Source organism: Protopterus annectens, chromosome 5.part1, assembly GCF_019279795.1.
Source record: "Protopterus annectens isolate FY-2018-M chromosome 5.part1, PAN1.0, whole genome shotgun sequence".
NCBI classification, from domain to species: Eukaryota; Metazoa; Chordata; order Ceratodontiformes; family Protopteridae; genus Protopterus; species Protopterus annectens.
In genome coordinates, this window is record NC_056736.1 from 431,339,128 (window position 1) to 431,360,082 (window position 20,955).

Sequence of the window (20,955 nt, forward strand, 5' to 3'; positions counted from 1 at the left end):
TTCACAACAATTGGCTCATGATATGTTCTCATGAGAAATATAAACTTTAAAAGCAAAAGCGATTGTTCTGAGCTACATACTTTTGTCAAACGCTGAATGACAGGTAAGTAGATCTTTCTGTTGCATTTCTTTCTAGACTGAAGTTATTTTAAATAGTTATAAGGAACATAATTTTTAAACGCATTAAGTAAAGCAAGGTAAATTAAACATATTTTTTTAGATTTTTTTTATTTAACCTCAGAGAAAAATATGTAATGCAGTATTATTTCAAAATACACATTTTTTTATGTTATAGCATTTCTAGGTAAGGTTTATGGTATGACTAGATAATATGTTAAGTATAATCCATACAGAGTATTGTGAACTGGAGCATAAGTAATAGTTGAGGATTTATATTTTGTTTTAAGTTTTGTGCTAAATTAAGCTCCTTTACACTTGTTTGAAAATGTTCTGTCAGTCAGTATTATTGTCAGCATTTCGATAAAAGTTTCTTCACAACAAGCTTTTAAAGATATATTTTAACTGTATTTAAGTTGTAGTACACTTAATCTCTTTTCTTTTAATTATAGGAATGTACTACAAATAAAATCTCTAATATGGTCTGGAATTAGATAAACAGACACAATCATTAGGATCAAGGTCAACAAATTCTCAGTAGCAAGATCAGCTCTAACCTTTAGATTCATAACAGTCTCACATCAAAGATTAGTGAAGAATGGAAACAGTGAATACGAGTGGTACTTCATTTCTCATCTTTGGAAGTGGTATATTTAACAGTGAAAAATACCTGTATTTTGTTTACTGTCTCTTAGTTTATTTACTGATATCATTGTCTAATTTCCTTCTTATTTTTGTAATAGCGATTCATAAAACCTTCCACAAACCTATGTATATTCTGGTTTCATTTTTGTGCATAAATGAAATATATGGGAGTACAGCAATTTTTCCTAAACTTATAATAGATATAATACTAGAAATAAAAGCTATTTCTCAGGCTGCATGCTTTGCTCAGCTATTTTTCCTGTATATATTTGGTTACAATGAATTTTCCTGTCTAGCACTGATGGCGTATGACAGATATGTAGCTATTAGTAACCCATTAAGATATTCTAATGTCATGACAAATGCAAGAGTGTGCATGCTTATAATGTTGTCATGGTTATATTCTTTCTGCATTGCCCTTTCTCTCATTTTTCAGCTTCTAAGCATTCCTCTATGCAACAATGTTTTACCTCATCTCTTCTGTGATTTTAAGTCCTATAAAAGACAAGCGTGTACAAATACAGCTTTAAACATATATGAAACATGTGTAGCAGCCAGTCATATCATTACAGCGGTATTAACTGTTGTATGTTCCTATGTACAGATATTCAGACTGTGTCACAGAGCATCCATTGTAGTAAAGAGCAAAGCAATTCGCACATGTACTACCCAGTTTCTGTTGCTGTTTGTGGTACTAATTTCTTCAATTTTAAAAAATTCTGAGCTACACTTGGGAAGGGTTTTGCCTTTACATTTTATGCAGTTTTTAATTTCGACTTCAATGTTTACATTTCCATGTTCTATTAATCCATTTATTTATGGAATTCGAAGTCAAGAGATAAGAAAAATATTCAAAAAAGCCAACTAATCAAATGTCTATTTCTTCTACTGTTTGTAATAAGAAAAAAAGTTTAGAAGACAATGTTATCTGTTAACATGAAGAACATCAAAAATCTAAATACTCAGATATAGTTTCTATGTCTTGCATCTAATTATACAATGACCCCCATTAATATTCTGAAACATGCATGCTGATTGGCCAGTGTGCCCTTTGTAAATCCCACAATATACCAAAGGAAAAAGGTTTGGCCACCTGAACTTTTTTTCCATTGGTATAAAGTGTCCAACACTTTTTTTTTTTTTTTTTTAATAAATTAAATAAATAAATAAATAAACAGAGCAACAGAGACGTTCTTTTCTCCACTGTTTCCGTTTCAAAGCATTGATGTACTGGGTATGCATGGGAACGCAAGTCCCATGTGCATGCGCAGTACATCAACACAAGGAAGCAGTATACCACCACTGGTGGAAGAACAGTAATGTGCCGTTATACAAAGACATTATTTAAGAAAAGTAAATATTTTTTTTTCTTAAATAATGTCATTGTGTAATAGCAATGAGCAACTCTGTGGTTGTGGTATATTGAAGATTTACCTATGGTTGGCTTTATTTAATCATTCAGGCTTCGCCCTCGTGATTAAACCATGACAACTGTGGATAAATCTTCAATATACCACACCACGTCTGCAGTTATTGCTTAAATATTTTTTTTAATATATGAAAATAACATATTTACAGTCTAAAGTTACTATGGTTCCTTCATTGATATATGACAAATAATGATATATCCAGAATTCAAATTTGACATTTTTAACAACTATGCATATTAATTTCACAATGTTTTCAAAGTAACGAGGTGTCATTATGTTTTCAAAGTAGCACTAGGATGCATTACTGGTGCATGCTTTCATTGGTATACGATTCATAACCTGACTGCTGGAATTATCTAAGCATACAGGTTTTCATCAAAAATTAAAAATATTTTTTTCTGATAAAATAAGGGCATGTGTTTATAGTTACAGGATTAGTCAACTGAATTTCTTACCAAAGTATATTATCTGCCCTTTATCAGTGAATGATTTTATTTCTTTACTAGCTGATCAAATAGATAGATTAGACAAACAGATAGATAGATAGATAGATAGATAGATAGATAGATAGATAGATAGAAAGATAGATAGATAAATATCTTTAATAATATAGGTTTATTTTGTAGTGCATGACCTATGCATGTGCTTGTAGATTTTACAATTTTTTTATGGGTTTTTATTTTAAATTGTTAGTTTATATATTTGATGTACCTACATATGTTTTTTTACTGTCATAATACATACAGCAGCAGAATTGCAAGTATCTGTCATACCTTTCTGGCTTTTTTTGACTTATAAATGATGACTGAAACAAATGACTTAATTTTATAACAAAAGACTAAGACTACCATCTGTTGAAACATTTCAACCTGTTGTTGTGGGCTTGCTTTCCTGGCTCTAAGCACATCTTTTAAACATAATAAAGTTCATCCTAATTTAGAAAAGGATTCACAGTGTGGCAGCAATTTGTATTTAGAAACAGCTCTCCCACATTTCTGCAACACTATTTTGGCTGTATCTACTGTTGCACGAGATGCTAATGAGGTATTCTGTGAGACAGATGGGTGTTAATTAGCCCTGTGCTTTCCCCAGAACTGCATGTAGGAAGGCACTTACACAGACATGAGATTCAGAGAATTATAGCAGCATAGCCTCTCCTTGCCAATCGGGGTAATAAACACAGCTTGGAGGCCATGTTCATCCATCTCTTCATAAGTAAGTGCTGGGGAGTGCAGTGATTAAGTAGTTTTTGGGACTATGTGAGGGCCAGCATGTATAAGGGTATATGTGAATGTATTTGTGCCTGGGCGGCAGTAGGAGGTTAGTGATGGGTTAGGTTAGAGGGGTGTGTGTGTGTGTGTGTGTGTGTGTGTGTGTGTATATGGAATGACTGTATGAGTGTGCATCTGGGAGGGTTGAGATGGCTGTCATACTTACCCGCACCCCTAGACTATGAGACTAAGGAGCTAAGCCTGCAACAGTGGGTCATGGGATAACTTACTGCCAAGGATAACTCTAAAGACATGATACTGGGGGAGCTGTAGCCACCATGGATAACCTTTATCTTCATCTCTCAATGGCATGTACATATAACAAGGATTGAGGAGAGCAACTAGACACCAGTGAGATCTATTATATATCATCCCGACCTTGATGGCACTTAAACATGATGGAGCTGGAGGAGAACCAGCAAACACTAGGAAACACTCAGAAGATGTGGGATGAGGGCAGGGGCGGCTCGTGGCATCGGACTGCCAGACTGCAGCCCCCTCAGCTAAAAAGAAGAAGAAATAAAAAAAAAAAAAAAAAAAATACCTTTGCTTGTGTGTAGCAGCTGTTTAATGTAAAATTCGAGTCCGTGACTCGGAAGTACGAGCATGCGCACTTAACCGCCTCGGGCTGCGGCGGTTTTAAACAGATTTTTTTTTGTTTTGATTGCAGCCCGGTGGTGTAATGAAGGCATCATTGTGATGCCCAGAAGTCTATGCGGTTCCAAACCACATAGAATTGGAAGGGGCTCGGACTGCAATGCCCGCAGGCACGTCATGACGTGCTTGCTGGGCTAAAGGCTGCTGATTGGTTGTCGCTCTCTTCCCGGGCTTTATGTGCTGGGAAAAGATCGAGAACCAATCAGAAAGTCAGTTAGGTTGTGTATTGATTCGTGACTGTGACTGTGACTGTCTGAGTCAGTCACATGGGAAGGGACGATTATTTTAATTGCCATTGTGGATTTTAATTTTTTTTGGACGCTATATATTTTGTCAGCTGTGCTGTGCAGCCTGCCCTGTGCTGAAGCAGTGAAGCCTGAAGGAAGACAAGAACATAAGAAGAAGAACTGAAGAAAGAAGAAGAAAGAAAAGAAGTTAGAAGAAGAACAGAGTGAAGGTGCAGAACTAAAGTAAGTATACTCTTTATTATGTTCCTTTGTAAATAAAGAGAAGGAATCCCATTCTCATCCCTGTGTTTGTGTGTATTTGCTCTGGTGTCCTGCCATTTTACAAAGACATGTGTCTGCAGTATTTCTCCCTGGGCCTTTGCTGAAAATTGTTTTTGTTCTGTCAGAAGTAAAATTGACAGGCATTTAAATTTCAGACTTCATACATAGTAACACAATCTTTTATTCTAGCAATTTTCTAAGTTTATAAGATGAATATTTTAAATTTGTCCTTACTTTTGGGACTGTATTACCCCATTATTGTCTTTGTCCAGGTTTTTTGTGCTAAGGTTGACAGCTATGGCAAGAACTGAATTTACTGAATATGCTTGAGGGCTGTATTCCCTCATTACTGGGTTTGTCCAGGTGTTTTGTGCTAAGAGGTTGACAGCTATGGTGAGAACTGAATTTATTAAATGATAGCCATTTAAGTTTCAGTCTTCCGCTCTTTCACAAAGCAGCTGATTTGGCGTAGTGGTATGTTGCTCTGACTGTTTTGCACAGGGACATTGGTAGTAAAATGTATGGTGGTAACACAGCATTTTTCTTTCACAAAGCAGCTGATTTGGCATAGTGGTATGTTGCTCTGACTCTTTTGCACAGGGACCTTGGCAGTAAAATTTATGGTGGTAACACAGCATTTTATTCTAGCAACTTTCCAAGATTATACAAGCAATGTTTAATGTGTCCCTGGTTTTTGGGCTTGTGACTTCCAATAAATTTGGCTTTTTCCAGATTTCTTGTGTTGCGAAGTTGAGATGCAGTTGAGTATTGAGTAGATTTTACAAGGAGCTGAGAGCTGCAGGGGAAGAGACGTTTAGTGCTGCTTATGCTAAGTCAGCTTGCATTGTTAATAGCACAACAGGTTGTGTACTTGCTTTTGATGCAGAAGGTTGTTGGTTCTACTTCCACAAGGGGTGAATGCTGCCGTACTGAAAAAGTTAAGATACTAACTATGAGCCTGTTATTGGTTTGCTATCCATTTCTTATTGCAATATTACTAACTTATCATTTTTAATGTAATATAGGCTATGTATTCCTCAGGGGCATCAGACACTTTATTTTTCGATGAAACCATGAAATATAAAGGTGTTTGCTAGCAGCAACCTCTTCATTAGTTACAGATTTATTTAATGTGGAATTATTTAGATGACTTTTTTACTTCTTCAGAGAGTGTGCATATTTACTGATAATGGTGGACTGTAGAATTTTGCATATTTACTGATAATGGAAGACTGTAGAAGTTTGAGTAGACTTTTATAATGGAAATGTTCTGAACTGGGCAGTTTTGTCATTATGGGTGCATGCATTTTGTTTCATTGTTTACTGGAAAGATGTTCTGAATTGGGCAGTTTTGCCACTGGTAAAATGTATTTTCTTTGAATGTGGGTTTCAATGCTGTTTCAATGAATGTGAGTTTCAAGGGCAGAGAAGTTTTAATGCTAAGTTTCAGAACCTTCAGAAAAATGCATGCTAAAGTAAGACCTGTTCTTTCAACTGTCTCAGTTTATACAAGAGCAAGTTATAGTACTGTTTATATGTTCCCCCAATATATTTGGCCTTGTCCAGATTTATTGCATTAACAGGTTGAGAGGTACATGCAAATAAATTGCTTTATAGAATTAGGCATAGCCAAACCTCTCAACTGTCCCTGATTTTGGCTCAAAATGTTGCTTTTCTTCCTAATAATCCCTCCGCAAAATAGTAATTTTGGAAGAAAACATGGAGGGTTTACAATTAAGAAATAACTAATAATCAGAGTTATAGATTACTTTTATTTCAGAAATGCATGTAGATTCTTTTATTTTGTCAACTGCTCAAGTTGGCAGTACTAATATTAAAGTGTCCCTTCTTTGACAGGTTCCCAGCTGTATTGTGTGACTATTTTATATTTTTACATCACATTTTTGGTCCATTTTTCATAAAATTGTGTTTTTTTGACAAAATTGTGTTTTTTCTTTGGCAAATTAGTGACAAATCATTAAAGACTGAAGTTAGAAAATAATGACAGACATTTGAGTTTCAGATTTCATACCATTCAGAAAATTTATACTAATGCAAGACCTATTCTATCATCTTTCTAAGTTTATAAAAGCAGTATTTAAAACTTGTCCTTATTTTTGGGCCTTTGTCCCACTTCTTTGTATGACTTTGTCCAGATTTCTTGCTCTGAGTTTGAGAGGTATGACAAATGTGTCAGGGCCATCACAGTCAGCCAGAGACATTTCAAATTGTGACATACTTCTTGCACTCCACTCCCCCATGTAGTGACTCTGGATGTGTCGAAGCAAGGCAAGGTGTAGTTATGCAGTGTAAAAGTGCAGAGTACCCCCCCCCCCATTCAAGGTAGACACAAGTACTAGAGTGGCTTTTCATCTGTCCTTGATTTTTGCAGAATGGTCTGGTTTCTGTCATATTTTTTTGTACTGTTGATTTATGCTTATTACTCAAAGTGCCTGTTGCTCTGTGTTTAAGTAGCAATACTTAAATGACCATCAGATAAGCTTGGCTGAGATCGTAAGATGCAAGTAAGCTTTAATAAGCATACTGTTAAAGAATTGCCAACATTGAAAGTCTTTCTGTTGTTGCCATGTAGAGAATACTTAACTAGATAATGTATAAGCCTTGGGTATTGAAATGCATATGACAGTATTTGTACTAAAGGACAGATTACATTATTTTAAGAAGCTCATTACACTTGGAGACTTCCAGTCATCTCTGCAGGCTTTACCCGTAAACTAAACAGAATGCCAATCGTGTGGTCCATAATCTGTACAGTAATCCTTTTAAGCAATGTATCTTGAGCTTATTTCTTGTTTGCTTTTCATTTTTTACTTTGATCATGTTTTCCCCATGAAACAACTAGATAGTTGTCAGGCAGCAGGTCTTTTTTTGGATAAGAAACATTTTTACAAGTGGGGGCATCAGACATTTCTACTTTCGGCATGTAACTTGGTACTTTAATAAAGCTGAATATAAATTATAATTAGAACTGCAGTGCAAGAAGTGGTTTGAGTTGAGTGCTACTTGATTTTGACTGGCATTCCATTAATGTATTTAAAAAGTAATTTATTTTTTCATGCCTCACAACCTTTTTGTTTCTATCTAGATATTAAGTAAGCTGTCATGCAGCCAATGCATTGAAATATTTTTATTCTTCTACACTTCATTTTGTCTTGATTGGACTCTCATAATGACGGTTTGGCACCCAGGGCAGTGTATTTAGTTAGTTGTTGTGCTTTTGAGCATAGCTCCTCCCCTTTCTAGTTGACCACATCCATTCCCATTGACCCCACCCATTCAGCTGTCTCCTGCAGCCCCCCTTTGATTTGAAGTCACCAGCCGCCACTGATTTTTTTATTATCTTGGATGCATGTTAGTCAAATGCTAGTTTACTATCTATGCGTTCACTGATCCCTGGCTAGTGAATCAAATGTTAATGGTGTTTTACTGATGTTGTAGTCACACAGTCTGGCAAAATTCCCAAAATGTACTAGAATGCATTTCTTGACATTAGGTATTATGTCATGGCTTTGGCATGGTTTGCCTGTTTTTGACCTTCTTGAAGAGTGTTTTCATCTTGAGGGATTCAGTGACTGATTCTAGTTTAAAATAATCTGCAAACTTGGTCAGGCAGAGGCCTTTGACACTGGCTTTGACATTTCAGAAGTAGTTGCCAAAGAGGGGTGGGTCCAGCACAGAGCCCATATGGACTCCTCTGGTGTGGATCTGGCCTCACTGATCCTAACCTCATTGGTCCTATTTATGAGCAGCTAGCTTTCCAGTATGTTACAAAGATTTTTCCCCATTCCATTAGTTTGTTGACAATGCTCAAGCTGCATATTTTATTAAATGCTTTAGCCAGATCTAGATAGGCAGTATGCACTGCTTCCCCCTTTCCACTGATTTAGTGACCTTTACAAAGAAATCCACCAGATTTGGTTAAGTATGACCTTCCTTTGACAAAGCCAAAATTGGATGCATCCAGTGAATAGTCTTTATCTATGACCTTGGTGATAATTTCATGATAATTCTTTCCATGGTTTTGCAAATAAGACTAATCAGACTAATTATGCTGTAGTTTCTTGGATCTGTTGATGATCCTCCCTTATGAAAGGGCATGATTGTTGCAATCCTCCATTCTCATGGCAATAAGCTTGTTTTAAAGCTATAGTTAAAGTGACTCCGAGGGTATTGATGAGAAATATTTTAGACTGTTCAGGAGACATCCCAGGATGTTATCAAGGCCCGTTGAGTCTGTATTCATGGCTCTAGTGAGTGCAGCTAGTACATGCTCTCTAATTATATTTAGAATAGTTAAAGGGGTTATGTTTGAGGATATCTCTTTGGGTATGATTAGGAGTTTGTGGGTTAAAGCTGGAACTGAATTTGTCCACTACTGGGTTTAATATATCACCAGACTTGCTGAATGTGGCACCACTAACCACCAGTTCAGCACATTTGCTTGTGCTGCCCTTGAGGTTTCTGACATCGCTGAAGAAGGCCTTAATGTTATCTTTAACTTAGGAGGTTATTCCAAACTCACAGCTGGCTTTGTTTGACCTAATTGATGCTCTTAGGTGCCTATTTAGTTTGATGAGAGAGTTGTTATCTTTACGGGAATTACTCATCCTAATTTTTGCCATATGTTTTTGTTTTTGTTGTATATCCTGTTTAATTTAGAAGCCACCAGGGTGGTTTGTTTCTGGGGCAAGTTCTGGACTTACTTTTAATAGGTGCAATAGCCTTTCTACAGCTATTGGCATTGTTGTACAGCATTTCTGAGAGGAAATCAGTGAAGGCTGTTATGTTCTCACGTCTCATGTTTTTGAGGGGCATTGAAATTTGATAAACCATCACTTAATAAAAGGTAGTTTGCCTTAGAATAATTCTTAACTGTCATTGGTTTTACTGGAGTTACAGAGTTGATTTTGATTATGAAGGAGAGAACTTTATGGTTGGAGCTTACAAGGGAGGCTGAGACATTGGTAGGGTGCAGCATTCAGTATGTTGGATCCTTTAATATGTGTATTCATTATACGGTCATATTTATATATCAAATCTAGGAAACTCTGTGCCTGTAGATTTGAGGTTGAGTAGAATTCCCATTCAATAGATGGGTAATTAAAGTCTTCCATTAGTTCGGTGTTAGGTTAGATGGCAATTGTCTCCACTATATCGAAATATGGATTGTGAGCTTCTCGGGACATAGAGGGTGAACTATAACTGCTAGGATGTGATACAGGATTTTGTCTATGCTGATCTGCACATTGAGGAACCCCAGTGCATCATCCCGTTTGAACAGCTTAGAGGTGTGCTTGTTACTGATGTGTATATAAACATCTTCACCTTTATCTGTTGTCTGTGCACCTACTGGTCTGAAAGTGTGAAAGACACTGAAACCTTGCACTGTCAGATACCCTCTTTAAACCATGTCTCAGCAACTGCACATATATGTATAATCTTTAGAGGAAGGGGTGCTTGGAGGGAATATAATTTTTGTTTGGGCTATGAGCTAATTTTACTATGTCACTAGGTTTGTCATTTTGACATTTCTTAAAAAAAAGGCACTATTGGGGCTGGATAAAGTAAAGTTTAGCCAGTATTTGAAAGCCTAGAGGGGCAGGTGCAAAGCAGCCTGATGTGCTAACCATGTCCTCCCAAGCTGAAAAACATTGGATCCCCTTAGAATGACAGCAGAAAGGCAGCTGGTTATTCATATCAGTCTTCTTTTCCTCATATTGTAGCATCATCCTCAGTAATAGTAACATGCTGCTCAAAATTAGGCTCACACCAGCCTGAGATACATGGTCTGAGAGCTCCATAATATCTTTCTTCACACAGTTCAGGGAAGAATTTCTCAGGTCAGTTACACCTACATGGACAATGATAGAATAATACTGGTACCTGTGGTCTAATGACTAGAGTGTATCTGTGAGTTGGTGAATACTGGCTCCAGATAACCAACTGACCATTATTGTTTCCTTGCTCGGCCTGGTTAAAGGGGCATCGGTATGTCTTGAAATGGAACCCCCTTATTTGAGAGTCCTATGAAGTGTGTTTGCCTGCCTTAGGGGCTTAGTGTTTGGGGTTCCATTGAGTGTGAATGTATGTGTGGTGTTAGGTATTGTTTTTTCTGAGTGGCTTTGGGCTTGTTAGAGCATAGGTTTGCCAACAGGTGGTCAGCAATTGTTGTTTAGGAAGATTGATCTTAAGTGCCTCAACATACATTAGTCTATGTGTCTGTTGTGTGCTATCTGAGATGAGTGTTATGTGCATGGTTTTGATGACCAGATGTACACTTGTATGAGAGAATTTAGCCTCCAGTGTCATTGTGTAAGTACACATCTCACACACTGTGTTTGTTTCTTTAAGGATTAAGTGGTTGTTGGTAAACATGTGACAAGTGCTACATTGTCTCAAGATGCCTAAATCAATCAAGCTGGTGAAGAGAAGTTAAGAAATGCATATCCATGTTGTCCACACCTTTGAATGGTGAAATAAAAGGTGGTGAATTAACGTTAGCTGGCTGTTAAGGGTACAGACTAGTAAGGCTGCTTTACTGAGGCAGATTATGCAAAATAGTACTAAATTCTACTAACTTTAAAGCTTACACAGTACTGAATTCTACTAAATCTATAACCATTACCATTTGATGTCTAACTAGATGTGGTAAGCTTGTCACCCACAAAGTATTTGCTCTATATTTATTGTTTATAGGGTACAGTTTATGGATCATTCTACGGTGGAAATTTGCTTTGTAAGATGGTTGTATGGAAACTATGGGCAGGAGGAATACTTAAATAACTTATACAACAGACAATACCAATTAAAGAAAGTCTAATAACCATAAGGGGCTGAGGTCAGAGATACAGCCTTATAAAACCATAACAATAAAGTGTGGGAGAGTTGGGAAAACTTCAAGGAAGAAGCAGTCTAACTAGGGATCCAATCAAATAAAACCAATACTGGAGCTGTTTGAGAAACTTTAGCTTAATGTCTCTGAGAGAGGTGGGGTAGACACAAAGACAAAAGAACAGTAAGACAGTTAAATTCAACTTCTCTGAGTTGCAGATCAATGACCGCAGGAAGGTTAGAATTTCAGAAACTTTAGCTTAATGTCTCAATTGAGGTGGAGCAGGCAAAAAGAGCAGGCCAACAGAAAGGCACTAAAATGGAACTTCAAGCGTGTAAATGATATGCAGAATATAAAACTGTAGGAACACAACTGGAATATTAATAAATGTAAAAGCAATGAAGCACAAATCTTTAAGCAGTAAAAAAACATTACTTTCACTACTGAATTCTACTACAGTTTAAGGCACAAGACTATGCAGAAATTTACCAGTAACACTGTTTATGGAAAGAAGCAGTTGTAAATGGCTAAATATTACTCAACTCTGGCAGTAGTTCACAGTTCTGCCACCAGTGTGACTGAAACTCCAAGACGAGGGCCAAGCAGGGCTTAAAATGCAAAAAGCTAACCTATAAGTAATTCTACTTGTAGAGATAGAAGTGCAGTATAATGTAGAAGCACATTCTTCCCACAATTGCAAATTAATCTGCAAGACTTAGGTCCCTGAATAAACTAAAAAATGGAAACAGATAACTGTTTAGTTAAAACATGGAAAAAAGCAGTAAAGTACAAAAACATATCACCACACAGATCACTATAATTGCAACTTAAATATTCAAGCAGAACTGAAATAAAAGCTTGTTGCAAAGTGGCTTGTTCCCTGCAAAAACATGTTTTTAGGATATATTTCTTGCAGAGAAAGTTGTCTATGAAATGAGTTTTCAATGTTATGGATTTGGTCATTTGAGTTCAATGAAATGAAGCTTTAGTAAAATGACATTGACCCAAGTATCTGATATAGTTACAGGTTTTAGGTTTCATTCCAAAGTGTTCAATGAAACTTTTGGTGTGGAGATGTAAATGTGGAATATGCCCTATTTACAGGGACTTTATTAGAGCAGAACATCATTATATAAATGGATATTTGTACTTATCAAAGGACTCTCACTAGGATTCAGCAAGCAGCCCTGCAGGAGTAAATTATTCCTGCATGGCAAGGACCATTCTTGTGCAGCACGACAGCACGCAATGCATATGTATGAAGGCGTTATGCCATGCTGTAAAAAGGACACAATTCTGTGTACTAGTGCAGGGATTGTGTCAGAGAGCAGACCTCTCACAATACATACACCCCCTCCACTTCAGAATTACTGTTCAACAATTTAAAATGAGTGAGAACACTTGTAACACCCCCAGCCCATCAGAGTAAGAAATCTGGACAGAGCCATAAGGGACAATCATCCCTACCAAGCCATAAAGTAGCTACAATAAATGGCTTAACATAAGCACATTGCGCACACCTCCCAACCCGTCAGAGTAAGGAATATGGACAAAGCCAAAATGGACAATCATCCCACAAAGCAGAAAGTTGATAGAATAACAGGTTTAGCATTAGCAGGGATATTCTAAAGGGTACAAATAAAAAAAAAACAACAAATAAATGTTTTTATAAATGCGATAAAGTTTAAGGGTAGCTGTGGGGGTGTGCTAGTTGATTAGCTATGCTTAGTCCAGCTTAAACAGCATGAGAAGTTAAATATCAAGAGACATACAACTTAATCAGTGCTGTAATAGTGTAGTGGTTAGAGCATACCCAGCCATTCCAGGTTCGATCCCCATTGTAACCAATTTGCATTTCACATGTGAAAGCAGAACATAAACATATATTTTTATAATTAGCTACGAAATAACATATATTTGTTAACCAGAGTACTGTAGTAGGTCCACATGTGAGGTGTCAGTGTAGTAAAGTTGTGAAACCCCCATATAAACACAAGTGCATTATACAGTATATTGATACATGAATAAATGTAATGAAAGCACATTGGGGGGGGGGGTCAGCGATAGTAAACAGATTAATAATATGTAATGAATGATGACTCAATCCTATACAGCAGATAGTCTATGAAATAAAAAATAAGCAATGCTAAGCATTGCACAGCTCTGCTTACCAAGTGTAAGCATTGTGTAAATATGACTGCTAAGCAATGAGTAACCCAGCTAAGTGGATTTGCCCATTGGTAAGCAATGCTGAACCTGCCCCTTTAAGCACTGCCAACCTTAGCTAAGCAGGTTTGCCCATAGCTTAGCTTAGCTCAGCATATTCAGAACCGTCCAGTCACAGCAAAGGGTGGGAAATCAGCCATGTTTAAACCCCGCATGCAGGAATATAGCTTATAACTGGTTGCAGCTTCCCACTGTAGACAGTATGGCAGGAGTTGGTGAGGGCATCCACCTCTGGGCGCAGTACTGTGGCATACAGGAGTCCAAGGTCATGGTAGGACTCCTGGTAAATAACTATGATGAGAGACTGCTGCAGGGCCAGTACTAGGGTTCCTAATAGAAACCTGGGACCATCTCACCCATAATCTCACCACTGCCACTGGTAACCCTCTGACTGGTGAGCAGGTCCGGCACTACTATACTGACTTGAAGTGGAGAAACAGGGAGGTCTCGGATGAGTGCGTCCAAGAAGCAAGGCAGAGGGGTGATATCTAAGCAGTGCATAAGTATTCTTATCAATAACTGTTTACCAAAGTCCAGCCCGTATATGTGATGGATAAGTATGCCTAAATATTTCTCTATTCCCTTTACACCTGCAGCTGAGCAGGCTGTGAATCAGGAAGCCCAATATTGTTATAGCATTACTGTTGAATGGGTTGGAGCCTAATATGAATGTATATTTTATCTGTACTCTGTCTGCTTGTCAAAGGGAGATCACTTTCACAAAGTGGGATTAGTGAAAGCAGGTTTTCTGACTTAAGGCTGCATTCAATAAGATGTAGAAAATGTTCGGATTTGAAAAATAATTTAAAATGTGTGTGTCTGTCTATCTTGGTGTTTGGGTGACACATTCTTGAAGGGAAATGGAGGACTACTCTTCCAAGCTGCAGTATTTGAAATTTCGTAGTTTAAACTATAGCTTTTTTAGAAACAAGCTCTGCCTGACCTTTAAAGCATTTGACAATGATCTAGTAAAAGTTATTCTTGGGTTACATTTGTATATTAACCTCAAAATGTAAAGGCAAATTAATTTTGTATTTGTTGGACCAAAAGGGAAAGCATGTAAAAGAAGGAAGTTTTATTACAGAGATTTTTTTTTTGGGAATAAATTACAATTTGGCACATACCATAAGGATATCAACATTCTCCGGGCTATTTAAATATAATCAATTTTTGGGTAGAGTGCCATGTATATTAAACTAAAGTTTTTGAGTAGATGTTCAGTGTTGGAAAATAGGCCTTAATACAGGTTACTGCATACAGATGAACATGTTGTAGGCATGGGGAGCATGGGTTCTGTCTGAAAAAAAAACAGATTTGTACTGAGTTGCGAAAGGAGTAGTCTATTGAGAAGTTCGGGTGTTTGAAAGGAGAACATAAGTTGGCCTAGCAAGCACCACTCCCTGTACTTGATGCACTTTATGGTAGATGAATTTGGATGTGGTGTGGGTTATAATGCTGTTTCAATGAATGTGAGTTTCAAGGGCAGAGAAGTTTTAATGCCAAGTCTATTTTCATTGTGAGACAGTATTGCTTTGTTTAGCAACCAGATGTTTATTAGTGTTTGCATTGTGCTATAAAATGTAAATATAAAATCCATATAATCATTGTAGAAGTAAAGCAGTATGCATACATTAATGTTTATAGTAAATGGCGTGAAATAGCCAGTTAATGGAACATTGGAATGGCTGCAGGGGAACTCTGGTGCTATATTTTGGTTTTCTGTTCTTCAGTTTGCGTTTGAGAGTTGGTATCCCACAATTCCATTGGAGTGGGTGAGGTTACGTAATTGTGCATGCAAATTAGATGTTAATCAGCGTACAGATTTGTACCTATTTTTCATGGGCCTTGTCCAGATTTTTGATGTTTCCAGGTTGAGAGGTATGGAGACTAGACATAAAACACTGAAGGAACAGACAGCAGTTTCTAAAAAGTTCACTCTGATAAAACTCAAATTGTATTTTTAGCACACACAGCCATGGTTCAAATTTTGGGAGTAGTAGTAGGAAGCTGTATGCATAATTATACCTTTCAACTGTACAGATTTTTGCAGAATGTCCAGATAATTGGCTCATATTTTACCTGTTCCTCTGTGTCCCTGGCAAATCAATGGGATGGTCCTAGAATTGTAGTCACTAAATAATGACATATTTGTGATTTTCAGACCTAAAATCCTTCAGAAAATGCATATAAAAACACATCCTGTTACTCTAGCAACTCTCCAAGTTTATAAGAGCAATATTCAAAATATGTCCCTATTTGTACCTCCATGTTGTCAAGCTTTATCTAGAATGTGTGCATTAAGAGATTGAGAGGTATGTGCATAATTGCAACTAGGAATTTGGGAATATGTGTAGAAACAGTCAGGTAGTGTTAACAAACATTTTCCCCACAGGTCTTTCAGATAAGAAAACTGTAACTGCCTGGCAATAAAGTTTTAAATCCTGGACTGGTAGTGTTTACTCTGGTATTGTATGGCCTGACATGAAGCATTCACCAACATCTGATATCAGAATAGTACTGTTGTGTCAATCACTTTTCTCACACTGTGCTAAATAAAAATATGCCTAGGAATGTCTGTATAAGACTGTTGTAATTACAAGGTCAGATTGTACAACCAAGAGAGACTTACAAATAAAACACTGAAGGAACAGACAGTGGTGTCAAACTGCTCACTCTGATGAAACAGAAATTGTTGTATTTTTAGCACTCACAGCCGTGGTTTAAATACTGGGAGTGGTAGAAAGCTGTATGCATAAATATCATACCTCTCAACTGTACAGATTTTTCCAGAATGTCCAGATATTTGCATCATATTTTTGGCCTGCTCCTTTTTTCCTGGGAAATCAGTGGGATGATCTCAGGATTGCAGTCACCAAATAATGACATACATTTGGGTGTCAGACTTCAAATCCTTCAGAAAATGTATATTAAAACAAATCCTGTTACTCTAGCAATTGTCTAAAAGTTTATAAAAGCAATATTCCAAATATGTCCCAATTTGTAATCCCATGTTGCCAAGCTTTATCCAGATGTTGTGCATTAACAGATTGAGAGGTACATGCATAATTACAAATAGAAATCTTGAAATATGTGTAGAAACAGTCAGGTAGTGTTAACAAACATTCCCTCCACAGGTCTACCAGGTAAGATAAGTAGAATTTAGCTATAAGACAGTTGAAGTATGCACTGTGTACAAACATACCACTGCCCAAACCAAGGCCATAGGGTATTGTAATAATACCTGTAGAGTAATGATTAGAGCAATGATCATTAAAGTTGTGAGTACTGCAAGGATATATAAGTTAACTGGCACCCCCCCCCCCCAACATATCTTCAACAATAATCTAAACACACAGATCAAAGAGTATGTTTACACCAAACCTACTGCTGGGACATAAGTTCTATTGTTTTATAAATATTGAAATGTGTTTCTATTAATGTTCCATGTTGAATACTATCATTGGTGGCCTTTTGCTATCGATGTAACCTGCATGCTGTTGTAATGGCCAATGTGGTTCTATATATGCATGTGTTCTGTTTGCTATGCAACTGTTCCAAATCTAGTGTTTTGGGTTAATGGGAATATCTATGCATGCTGTTATAACTAATCCAGGCTTGTGTTGACTATTACTAACTCACATATGTTCGAAAACTGCACCACCATAACAGGTTTGGGAAGGCCGGTCCCAGTGGACCCACCTCTCCCACCTCATATGGCCGTGTCACTGGGCCACAGCAAGTCTGGGACCCACCCCAGGACCTACTCTTCCACTGGTCCTGCACCACCTTGGGTGGAACTGCCTCAGCGGATGGGGCTCGAGCCAGGAGTGGTGCGGACAAGATCCTGTCACCTGAAGTCAGGTCCAGGGTTTGGTGCATAGGGAGATCCACAGAGAATTGGGAGATTTGCTATGCCAGCTTGAGGGTCACATGCTGCAAATAGAGGGTTAGCCTGGCCCCCAGCACAGCCACCTTCAGCGCCATGAAGGTGCAGTGGTGACTGCACATGGGTGGGGACCTCAGTCCCACTGTTTCCATTTGGGGCCTCATGGGCTTCTGATTTCCAAACATCCCTCCCCGTCCAAGGTGTTTTCCCCCACATGTGTCATATACCACCATTATATGCTGTCTTGTCTTTGTCTGTCTTCCAACCCAACCTACCTCCCCACATATACCTGCTATCCTTCCCCAACATACCACTCTCACCTTAAAATAAAAAAAGGCAATCTGTCCCCCCAAACATTTTGCCCCATACATAACTGTCCATTTCACACATGTGTCCACTGGACACATGTAATCTGATCTAATTGGCTTCACAACACATTATTGTTGTCCTCACCCCCCTCTCAAGGGTTTGAGTGTCCAAATATACCTCCAAATTCAGTATATATGCACAGCTGTTGATGTAGAAGAAATGGGCAGCTATGTACCTTCCCTACACCTGTCCTGCACATCCCTAGCTACTTTCCTATTGTTATTCACTTACAACTGCTTAAAGTGCCTTAATCAATTTGTATCCAAATGTTCTTGTTCTGCGCAGCAAGAAAATGATAAATCCTTGCAAGTCTCAAACCCAGGACCCTGCACACTATAGCCACAGCAATTTACCACTAAGCCATCAGCTATAGATATGTGTGATGCACAGTCATTCAACAGTATGGAAAATGTATATATTTTATATATATATATATATATATATATATATATATATATATATATATATATATATCTATATCTATATCTATATATATATATATATATATATATATAAGCACTTCATTTGTTCGAAATTTCAAATTTTCGAAACTCATATGACCGACACCATATGAGCAAATGTTTGAAAGGCCAACAAATGATAGCGGAAATCCCGCTACAGTGCAGGACTGGGAGATTACCCTTTCCTGCACTGTAGTGCGATCTCGGAGTAAGAATATTAAGGTAACAGGGGGTGTGGGGGGTGCAGGGGGGCTTGCCCCCTTCATAACAGTTTTTCTGTGTTTACGGGCAGGTAAGTGGTGATGTTGGCCTTTCGGAATATCAATCATATGGTGTCGGCCATGAAAGTCGGCATTCTGAATGATCAACATTCTGAAGTAGACCTATAAATATATATATATATATATATATATATATATATATATATATATATATATATATAGATATATATATATATATATATATATAGTGTATTCGGACAACGGATCCACACTTGTACCCTCTCACTGGAAAACATCTGACCAAAGGCACTGTAAATGGGGGTGAAGGGGCCCAAAATAGGGATCTCTTGTAATTATTGCCATTATCTCTTCTTCCACAGCTGAACTGTTCTGCCTTGCAACAAAATAACCAGCATTTGCACACCTTGAACCCAGGACCCTGCATAACATAGACACAACTAGTTACCAGTAAGCCACCTCAGCTAAAAAATTTCGGATGATTTGTCTAACATATCATGCAGAACAGTCAGTCTACCATAGGGAATGTACAATGTGGAAGCAATAAACATTCTAATGATACTTATACACACACACACACACACACACACACACACACATATATATATATATATATATATATATATATATATACATATATATATATATATATATATATAGACGTATGTATACGGGAGAGCTACAGAATCCTGAAAAACTCAAAATCCTGAAAACACACAGGATACCAACACTTACTATATTCCAGCACAAGTACATACAGAAACAAATAAAAACAAACTATATTACCATTCTCCAAGTATAAGAAAAGGGGCAAGCCCCCCTGCACCCCCCGTGTGGGGGTCTGCACCCCCACACTCCTTGTGACTTAAATATATCAGCTCCAGGATTGCACTTATTGTAGTGAATTGCAGTCTCAGAGTTGATATATTTAAGTGACAGGGAGTGTGGGAGGTGCAGGGTGGCTTGCCCCCCTGCATATATTTGAAGGGTAATATGTTTCTGTATGTACTAGTGCTGGAATAGAGTAAGTGTTGGTATCCTGTTTGTTTTCAGGATATTGCGCTTCCAGTATTCTGAACTTTCAGGATTTTGGTCTTCAGGATTTTGAGATTTCAGGATTCTGTACTACTCCCATACACACACACACACACACACACACATATATAAATATATTTATATATATATATATATATATATATATATATATATATATATATATATATATATAGGTCTATTACTGGAGATCAAAATTACACTATTTCAAAATCCGGTAGTAGATGCCCACTAACGCGAAAGTGCACTTCACCAAAAGTGCACTTTCGCAAACACCACTAGAACGAACAGGCAATGCCCTCCACTGTGGTGTGGTAGTCACGGACCTTAGGGTTAGGGCTTGGGTAAAGGATAGTGGATAGCCCTTCTAGCTATCCACTATCCTTAACCCAAGCCCTAACCCTAAGGTCCGTGAATACATCACCACAGTGGAGGACATAGGTCCATGACTACTGCACCATGGACGACATGCAATTTTCTACACTGTGGTGTGGTAGTCATGGACCTTAGGGTTAGTGCTTGGGTAAGAGATAGTGGATAACCCTACTAGCTATCCACTATCCTTAACCCAAGCTCTAACCCTAAGGTCCGTAACTATTCGCTCAAGTGATGTTCACGAATATACACACACACGCACACACACACATGCACACATATAAATATATAAATATTTATAGATATTTATAAAGAGAGTATATATAGAGGGTGCACAGCATATCAAGCAGCAATTATTCCTACAGTTGCCAACTTTTCAAATGGCCAGTGTCTGGTTCTTTCCTACAAGTGAGAATTATTGCATGAAACCTATACCCACACACAATGCAAAGGACATGACATAGCACACAGTTTTCATACATAGAAATGTTTACTTGTGTACTATTTCAGTGGAGGACATAGGTCCATGACTACTGCACCATGGAGGACATACAATTTCCTCCACTGTGGTGCAGTAGTCATTGACCTTAGTTTTAGAGCTTGGGTAAGGGATAGTGGATGACCCTACTAGCTATCCACTATCCTTAACCCACGCCCTAACCCTATGGTCCGTAACTATTCACTCAAGTGGTGTTCGCGAAAGTGCACTTTCGGTGAAGTGCACTTTCACATAAGTGGGCTACTACCGGATTTCGAAATAGTGTAATTTCAATCTCTGGTAGTAGATCCATATATATGTATATATATATATATATATATATATATATATATATATATATATATATATATATATATATATATATA